This window comes from Ranitomeya variabilis, chromosome 4 (genome assembly GCF_051348905.1).
Source record: "Ranitomeya variabilis isolate aRanVar5 chromosome 4, aRanVar5.hap1, whole genome shotgun sequence".
Taxonomy (NCBI): Eukaryota; Metazoa; Chordata; class Amphibia; order Anura; family Dendrobatidae; genus Ranitomeya; species Ranitomeya variabilis.
Window position 1 is genome coordinate 266,787,521 of NC_135235.1, and position 8,743 is coordinate 266,796,263.

General features: G+C 42.9%; 2 long non-coding RNA genes across 2 annotated transcripts; both read right to left on the reverse strand.

Moving 5' to 3' along the window:
- Window positions 1–4,889: 4,889 nt before the first annotated feature.
- LOC143768807 (uncharacterized) lies at window positions 4,890–5,948 on the reverse strand. Its single transcript, XR_013214037.1, has 2 exons — window positions 5,838–5,948; window positions 4,890–5,760 (listed from the first exon to the last, which is right to left on the reverse strand). It is a non-coding gene; the product is annotated as an uncharacterized LOC143768807 (long non-coding RNA).
- Window positions 5,949–5,961: 13 nt separating this feature from the next.
- On the reverse strand, window positions 5,962–6,760 carry LOC143768808 (uncharacterized). Its single transcript, XR_013214038.1, has 3 exons — window positions 6,690–6,760; window positions 6,235–6,460; window positions 5,962–5,997 (listed from the first exon to the last, which is right to left on the reverse strand). It is a non-coding gene; the product is annotated as an uncharacterized LOC143768808 (long non-coding RNA).
- Window positions 6,761–8,743: the final 1,983 nt, after the last annotated feature.

Here is an 8,743-nt window from a genome sequence, read left to right on the forward strand (position 1 = left end):
TGGCTGCACTGTTTCAGCCGAATATATTTTTTCAGAGAAAATATACTTTGAAGAGCCAGACTAGTCCTCCAGCCAACTCTTCCCAGCACTGCTAGATGTGACTGACAGATCTCTCCCTATGCACATGCAAGAGAGACTTGTTAATCATCTGTAGTGGCACTGTGAAGAGCCAGCTGGACATGAGATGAATCCTTCAGCCGGCTCTTCCCAGCAAGGCTAGATGTGACTGACAGATCTCTCCCTATGTACAGTACATACAATACAAGAGAGATTTCTCAATCACCTGTAGTGGCACTGTGAAGAGCCGGCCAGACATGAGATTATCCTTCAGCCGGCTCTTCCCAGCACTGCTAAATGTAACTGACAGATCTCTCCATATCTACATGCAAGAGAGATTTGTTAATCACCTGTAGCGGCACTGTGAAGAGCCGGACGGCCATGAGATCAATCCTTCAGCCGGCTCTTCCCAGCACTGCTAAATGTGACTGAAAGATTTCTCCATATCTACATGCAAGAGAGATTTGTTAATCACCTGTAGCGGCACTGTGAAAAGCCGGCTGGCCATGAGATCAATCCTTCAGCCGGGTCTTCCCAGCAAGGCTAGAGGTGACTGACAGATCTCTCCCTATGTACATACAATACAAGAGAGATTTCTCAATCACCTGTAGTGGCACTGTGAAGAGCCGGCCGGACACGAGATTAATCCTTCAGCCGCCTCTTCTCAGCACTACTCCCTATCTACATACAATGCAATAGAGAATTGTCAAGCACCTGTAGTGGCTCTGTGACGAGCCGGCCAGACACTAGATAAATCCTTCAGCCGTCTCTTCCTGGCACTACTCCCTATCTAGATACAATACAATAGAGAATTGTCAAGCACCTATAGTGGCACTGTGAAGAGCCGGCCAGACATGAGATTAATCCTTCAGCCGCCTCTTCCCAGCACTACTCCCTATCTACATACAATACAATAGAGAATTGTCAAGCACCTGTAGTGGCTCTGTGACGAGTCGGCCAGACACTAGATAAATCCTTCAGCCGTCTCTTCCCGGCACTACTCCCTATCTAGATACAATACAATAGAGAATTGTCAGGCACCTGTAGTGGCACTGTGAAGAGCCGACTGGACACGAGATAAATCCTTCAGCCGTCTCTCCCCAGCACTACTCCCTATCTAGATACAATACAAAGCGGCATCCGTCCTTTGCTCCTTACCTTTCTATCTAGGTGACGTCACCCAGAATACGCCGCTCCCCCTCTCTTTCACCGCTCTTTGCAGCGGCTCTTTTCCGGCCCACGTGCGCCGGCCAGCGGCGCTCCAGGCGCGCGGCGGCTGAGCACTTACCAGGGAGGACGCTCCCTACACCAGCAGGTGTCTCTGCCGCCCCACGCTGCCTTTTCGGACTTCCTATTTTCGGATACCCGGACCGCTGGTGATCCCGCTCCTATCTATCTCAGCACAGCGCCAGCACCTCCACTGCAGTCATACCACAACCAGTAAGTGTGCGATCCTCTAATTATTTTCATATACAGTTAGGTCCATATATATTTGGACAGAGACAACATTTTTCTAATTTTGGTTATAGACATTACCACGATGAATTTAAAACAAAACAATTCAGATGCAGTTGAAGTTCAGACTTTCAGCTTTCATTTGAGGGTATCCACATTAAAATTGGATGAAGGGTTTAGGAGTTTCAGCTCCTTAACATGTGCCACCCTGTTTTTAAAGGGACCAAAAGTAATTGGACAGATTCAATAATTTTAAATAAAATGTTCATTTTTAGTACTTGGTTGAAAACCCTTTGTTGGCAATGACTGCCTGAAGTCTTGTATTAATCTCATGGACATCACCAGACGCTGTGTTTCCTCCTTTTTGATGCTCCACCAGGCCTTCACTGCAGTGGTTTTCAGTTGCTGTTTGTTTGTGGGCCTTTCTGTCTGAAGTTTAGTCTTTAACAAGTGAAATGCATGCTCAATTGGGTTGAGATCAGGTGACTGACTTGGCCATTCAAGAATATTCCACTTCTTTGCTTTAATAAACTCCTGGTTTGCTTTGGCTTTATGTTTTGGGTCATTGTCCATCTGTATTATGAAACGACGACCAATCAGTTTTGCTGCATTTGGCTGGATCTGAGCACACAGTATGTCTCTGAATACCTCAGGATTCATTCGCTGGCTTCTGTCCTGTGTCACATCATCAATAAACACTAGTGACCCAGTGCCACTGGCAGCTATGCATGCCCAAGCCATCACACTGCCTCTGCCGTGTTTTACAGATGATGTGGTATGCTTTGGATCATGAGCTGTACCACGCCTTCGCCAAACTTTTCTCTTTCCATCATTCTGGTAGAGGTTGATCTTGGTTTCATCTGTCCAAAGAATGTTCTTCCAGAACTGTGCTGGCTTTTTTAGATGTTTTTTTTTAGCAAAGTCCAGTCTAGCCTTTTTATTCTTGATGCTTATGAGTGGCTTGCACCGTGCAGTGAACCCTCTGTAGTTACTTTCATGCAGTCTTCTCTTTATGGTAGATTTGGATATTGATACGCCGACCTCCTGGAGAGTGTTGTTCACTTGGTTGGCTGTTGTGAAGGGGTTTCTCTTCACCATGGAGATTATTCTCCGATCATCCACCACTGTTGTCTTCCGTGGGCGCCCAGGTCTTTTTGCATTGATGAGTTCACCAGTGCTTTCTTTCTTTCTCAGGATGTACCAAACTGTAGATTTTGCCACTCCTAATATTGTAGCAATTTCTCGGATGGGTTTTTTCTGTTTTCGCAGCTTAAGGATGGCTTGTTTCACCTGCATGGAGAGCTCCTTTGACCGCATGTTTACTTCACAGCAAAACCTTCCAAATGCAAGCACCACACCTTAGATCAACTCCAGGCCTTTATCTGCTTAATTGAGAATGACATAATGAAGGGATTGCCCACACCTGTCCATGAAATAGCCTTGGAGTCAATTGTCCAATTACTTTTGGTCCCTTTAAAAACATGGGGGCACATGTTAAGGAGCTGAAACTCCTAAACCCTTCATCCAATTTTAATGTGGATACCCTCAAATGAAAGCTGAAAGTCTGAACTTCAACTGCATCTGAATTTTTTTGTTTAAAATTCATTGCGGTAATGTCTATAACCAAAATTAGAAAAATGTTGTCTCTGTCCAAATATATATGGACCTAACTGTATCTGCCACACATTTATATTCCCTTCTTGATATTTCTCTCTAAGGCTAGGTTCACATTGCGTCAAGTACATGGCGTTAAACGGATCCGTTAAACGCATGTACAGAAAAGGATCAAATTTGTTGAAAAATCGGCTTCACATTAACGCTTGCGTTAATGCTTTTGACAGCGTTTTTCTCATTTTGATGTCCGTTCGCGATGTATCCGTTTGTCTGCGTTTGTCACTGTCAATAAAGTTTTTTTTTTTTTTTTTCTCCTTTTGTCCTCGTCGGGGTGTAGGTGCAGACTCATTCTCCATTTTGAAAGCATTGAGTGAACTTCTGCTAGCAAGATGTTTGTGTCTGAGCTGGTTCGATTTCGCTTGATGCGGTTGCGACTTCGCCAGAGAAAGCGTAGTTCGCAAAGGAGATATTGGATCCATGAAGTGAATTTCTTGCGGAGTACTTATGGTGCCTTTCACACCCTGTATCTTCAGCTTCGGGATCACCCTTCAAAATTCCAACGCTATCTACGGATGTCCATTGAGACCTTTGATGTTCTGCTTTCACTTGTGAAGGATGAGATACATCATCAGCGCAGCACTTTCCGTGAAAGCATCTGTGCGGAGGAACGATTAGTAGTGACTGTGAGGTAATTATGAAATTTTTTCTCATTCTATTGACAAAGACTAGATCTAGGTATCGTGGGGCATAATGGTCATTTAGCAATTGTATATTCTATTTATGTAGCCTTTTAGTTGTCCTTAAAAATCCTAAACATTTTTTTTTTTTTTCTTTTTCAATGCCGACAGATATCTGGCTACCGGAGAATCTTTTGCGTCACTGCATTACCAATTTAGACTGGGGAAGTCAACAATTTGCCAACTGGTTCGGGAAACTTGTGATGCCATTTGGAACAACTTGCAACCACTTGTGCTACCAACCCCAACATCAGAAATGTGGCTAGCGATTTCCCAACAGTTCGAGGATGTGGCTAATTTCCCCAATTGTATTGGTGCCGTGGACGGCAAGCACATACGGATTCAGAAACCAGCGCATAGTGGGTCCCTGTACTATAATTATAAAAAATACTTCTCGATAATCTTGATGGCTATTGCGGATGCAAGATACCGGTTTGTAGCTGTGGATATTGGTGCGTATGGCCGTACTAACGATTCAAGAGTCTTCAGAGACTCCAACATGGGGAGATGTTTGTATAGCAACAATTTTAACTTGCCCTCATCACGACCTCTACCGGGGACCGAAGACCCAAGTTTGCCCTTTGTTTTAGTTGGTGATGAGGCATTCCAACTTGGGCAAAATCTCCTCAAACCGTACTCAAGCCGCAGTCTGAACTCCACCAAGCGCATTTTTAATTATCGCTTGAGCCGGGCAAGACATTATGTGGAGTGCGCCTTTGGGATTTTGACATTAAAATGGCGAATTCTACTAACGTGCATGCAACTGCAACCAGAAAATGTGGACCGTGTTGTGAAGGCATGCATCTGTCTGCATAATTTTGTGGCCAGACATGAACCCCAGGTGGTTGACCCCGATGAATGTGAGTCGAACCTCATGAGCATTGAATCTACTGCTGTTTGGTCTGCAGCACAAATAATGAGGATCCGTGACCAATTTGCACAGTACTTCATACATGAGGGGCATGTTCCATGGCAAGACAGACACGTGTAAAATTTATTTCAAGTCTGAAGCTGTGTCCTGATGTGTTTTTTGTTTTTTGGGTTTTTTTTATTTCCCATATGTCTTGTAAAATATGTCTTGTAAAATGTTACATTACTGTTATGTTGTGTTCACAGTCATACAAGAATCAGATTTTAAACAGTTTACTTAAGTTTCTGAATTTTTATGAAAGAACAGTTGTGAACTTGTTACATATGATATCCCATAGGGATGTAAAAAAACACACACGAAATTGGGTGGTAAAAAAACAATAAACCAAAGAACGTGAAACACAGTTTGCACCTGGCTGGGGACACTGAGCTGTACTACAGACTCTGGTATTGCGCGGGCGTATTGTCTGCCCAGGTGTATGATGGACTGCTACTTTGTCTCTGATGTTCCATGCTCGTTTCACACCGGGCTCTATATTGAGGGTTGTAGGCCGGCATGTCTATGCTTCTGGTTCTCGATGGAGCTGGCTCCTGGGGTCCCACAAATTCCTCAAGAAGGTCATTCAGTCTTTGCCGAAACAAAAGGTTTCTGTGTGCCGGGATATTTTGTGCTACGGGAACATAGGACAAAAAAAGTAGCTTCCACTCATTTGCAGAATATACAGACTCGCGAGATTGTAAGTCGGTAATTTCCCGCCTCAGGTCTTTCAGTTCACTCCGACACATGTCCTCAACCCGCTGAAGTCCATCGACAATAATGGCATCAGCTTCATCTTTTTGTGAAGCTCGCTTGCGTCCACGCACTGATTGCAACCGGGCACTCACACCTGAAGCCACAGTGCTTCTCTCCCCAGATCGTGGCTCGCTGATGACAGAGACGTCTTCAGTGCCCGTCTGCTGACTTGGTTCCAGTGGAGATGGCTCCAGTTCTTCTGCCTGTCTAGGCGCGGCGGTACTGCATATCGTGCTGGAACCAAAAAAAAAATATATTTAGCTTTAATTTTTAAACAATTTTGTCTCGCACGCAGACTAATTTGTACTTACGAGCGCTGAGACACTGTTTTTTGAAGAAAGAGCAATTGCTCGTAATGCACATACGGGGTCACCCGTTTGGCACCTGATCCACTTGGTGGATTTTGACTATTCCGGTAGTCATGGACAAAGCGGTCCCTTATTGATTTCCAACGGGTATGGACCGCATCCGCTGTAATTTTTAAAAAAAGGTAAAATATATATATATATATATATATATATATATTAGTAGACAGTTCTTATTTTGATAGTTTAAAAATTGTGTATAGTTAGTTAAGATAGTTGATATATAGCTAGTAGATAGATAGTTGATAGATAGTAATTATAGATGATAGAGATATAGTTTAGTGTATAGGTAGTTGATAGTTCAGAGATAGATAGTAGACAATTTAACATCACCAATATTTACCAATTTTTTTCTTTGAGGTTGACGACTTCTCCATGTATCGGGGATCGAAGTGAGAGATAATTTGATCCCACAACTTCCGGTTCTTTACTATGTCATGGTGGGAGCTGTCGCTTTGGTCCCATATTGAGGGGTTGGCTTCCACAAGGTTGATCAGTGTCTCATTGTGAATGGTCAACGGCTCTTCATCAACCACAATCCTTTTTTTTTTTTGGCTTGCTGACTTGGACTATGTAAACACAAAGCGTAATGTTGAAAGGTTCAATTATAGATAGATACAGAGATAGATAGATACAGAGATAGATAGATACATAGCTAGATACATAGATAGATAGATACATAGATAGATACAGCGAAAGATAGAGAGAGAGAGAGAGATAGTGGATAGATAGTTTATAGATATAGCAGATAGAAAGTGAATAGATAGATTGTAGATACATTTCTAGTTTTATATTTACCACTGGCAGTTGTGGAGACGACAGACGGCGAGGAACCTTCTTCCTCTTGTGTCCTCCGTGTGCCACAACCTATTGAGTATGTAAATGGAAAAAAAAATTACATTTCTTTGATCAATAAATTTATGTTTGCAAAACTTACAAATGTCTGCTATGTACCTTTGTTGGTTTTGCCTGTTTTTTTGGGGGGGGCCTAGCAGCCTCGGGCTCCGAAGACTCCTATTTGCAATAGAAACATGATTATACATATATATATATAGCTTAATACACTGAATTTTCACACAAATTTTAGTGGTTTTTTAAAGTGCAAGCCTACCGACTGAGAAGAAAAAACCGCAGACACGCTGCTGCTGCTGCTGCTTCCCTCACTATCCGACATCTGCAACAAAGCAATACATTTTTAGTACACACACATCCGTCGTACAATACAGACTCCCATGATGTATACAGAGATATCTACTATATAATTGTCTAGGGAACTTCCGTCTTTCTGTCCTTCTGTCACGGTATTAATTCGCTGATTGGCCTCGGCAGCTGCCTGTCATGGCTGCCGCGGCCAATCAGCGACGCACACAGTCAGAAAAAAAAGGGCCGCCCCGCACTCACTGCCCGGCGCCCGCATACACCCCTCTGCTCACCGCTCACACAGGGTACTGTGACAAACGTCGCTGTGCAATATACTACGTGACTGGGTTCTGTATACTACGTCGCTGGGTGCTGTATACTACTTCACTGTGCAATACACTACGTGGCTCTGTGATGTATACTACGTCACTGGGCAATATACTACGTAGCTGGGCAATATACTACATGCTACATGGCTGGGCAATATACTACGTGGACATGCATATTCTAGAATACCCAATGCATTATCGGGCCACCATCTAGTATATATATATATATACAAATGTACTTACATTTCCTGTGATCTTTTGCAAGACACTTTTTCTCTGGTGTGCAGCAGGCCTCAGGATGTGCGCTGGGGACAGTAATGGCCGAAATCCTGTTTCCTGTCACATGACCACATGGACATCCCTCAAACGCTATTAAAACGTATGGCTCTTTTTTGAAATTTATCAAGATTTGCATCTGGCTGCGTTTGCAATAGACATCAATGGCAGAATTAACGCTTCCGTTAGTATTGCGTTAGCTTGGCCGGACCCAAAAACGCTGCAAGCCGCGTTCCAAGGTCCGTCAGAAAAAAACGTTATGTGACTAACGCATGCCAAATTTGGCATGCGTCACAAGGCGTCAGACAATGCAAGTCTATGGGCGCGTTAGTATGTGCGTTATATTGCGTTTTCACTACTTAAAAACGTGTCCGTTAGACGGACTCACCTAGCGCAATGTGAACCTAGCCTTACATTTACTGTTGTTATTTCTGCTGGTGGTTGCGGCCATTCCTATATAGGCTGCCTCCACTGCTGGTTATCTTCTATCTACAGTTCTAGTCATATGTTTACCCACTCCTCTGATTGTGTCTATATCTAGTTAGCGCGGTGTCCTAATCTATTTTTCACAATACAATAGAGAATTGTCAGGCACCTGTAGTGGCACTGTGAAGAGACGGCTGGACATGAGATAAATCCTTCAGCTGACTCTTCCCAGCACTGATGTGATTGACAAATCTCTCTCTTTGTATATGAAAGAGAAAAACCTGTCACTCACCTGCAGAGACACTGGGAAGAGCCGGCCAGAGGTCATGTCAGTCTCTGGCCATAGTCCCTGCTGGGGTCTTCAAAATACATTGTCTCTGAGACTCACTTTAAAGAAATTCATACTTGTCTGCAATCATTCAGCCAATGTTTTGGGAAACATGAACCATATGACAGTTTCCCTTTAACTATGACAAAATTTAACTAAGTCCCAGTGTTCCCTTTAAGATGAACTTTTAAAAAACATTTCTAACATTTGGACATTTGCTTTTTAGGTTCTATATTTTTTTTAGTATGTTTTTTTTTTAAATTTAAAAATTACGATATTCATACAACATTTCATTATTTAACTTAGATTTGAGAAATTTTGATTTATTTCTGCCTCCACAATTTGAAACCCTG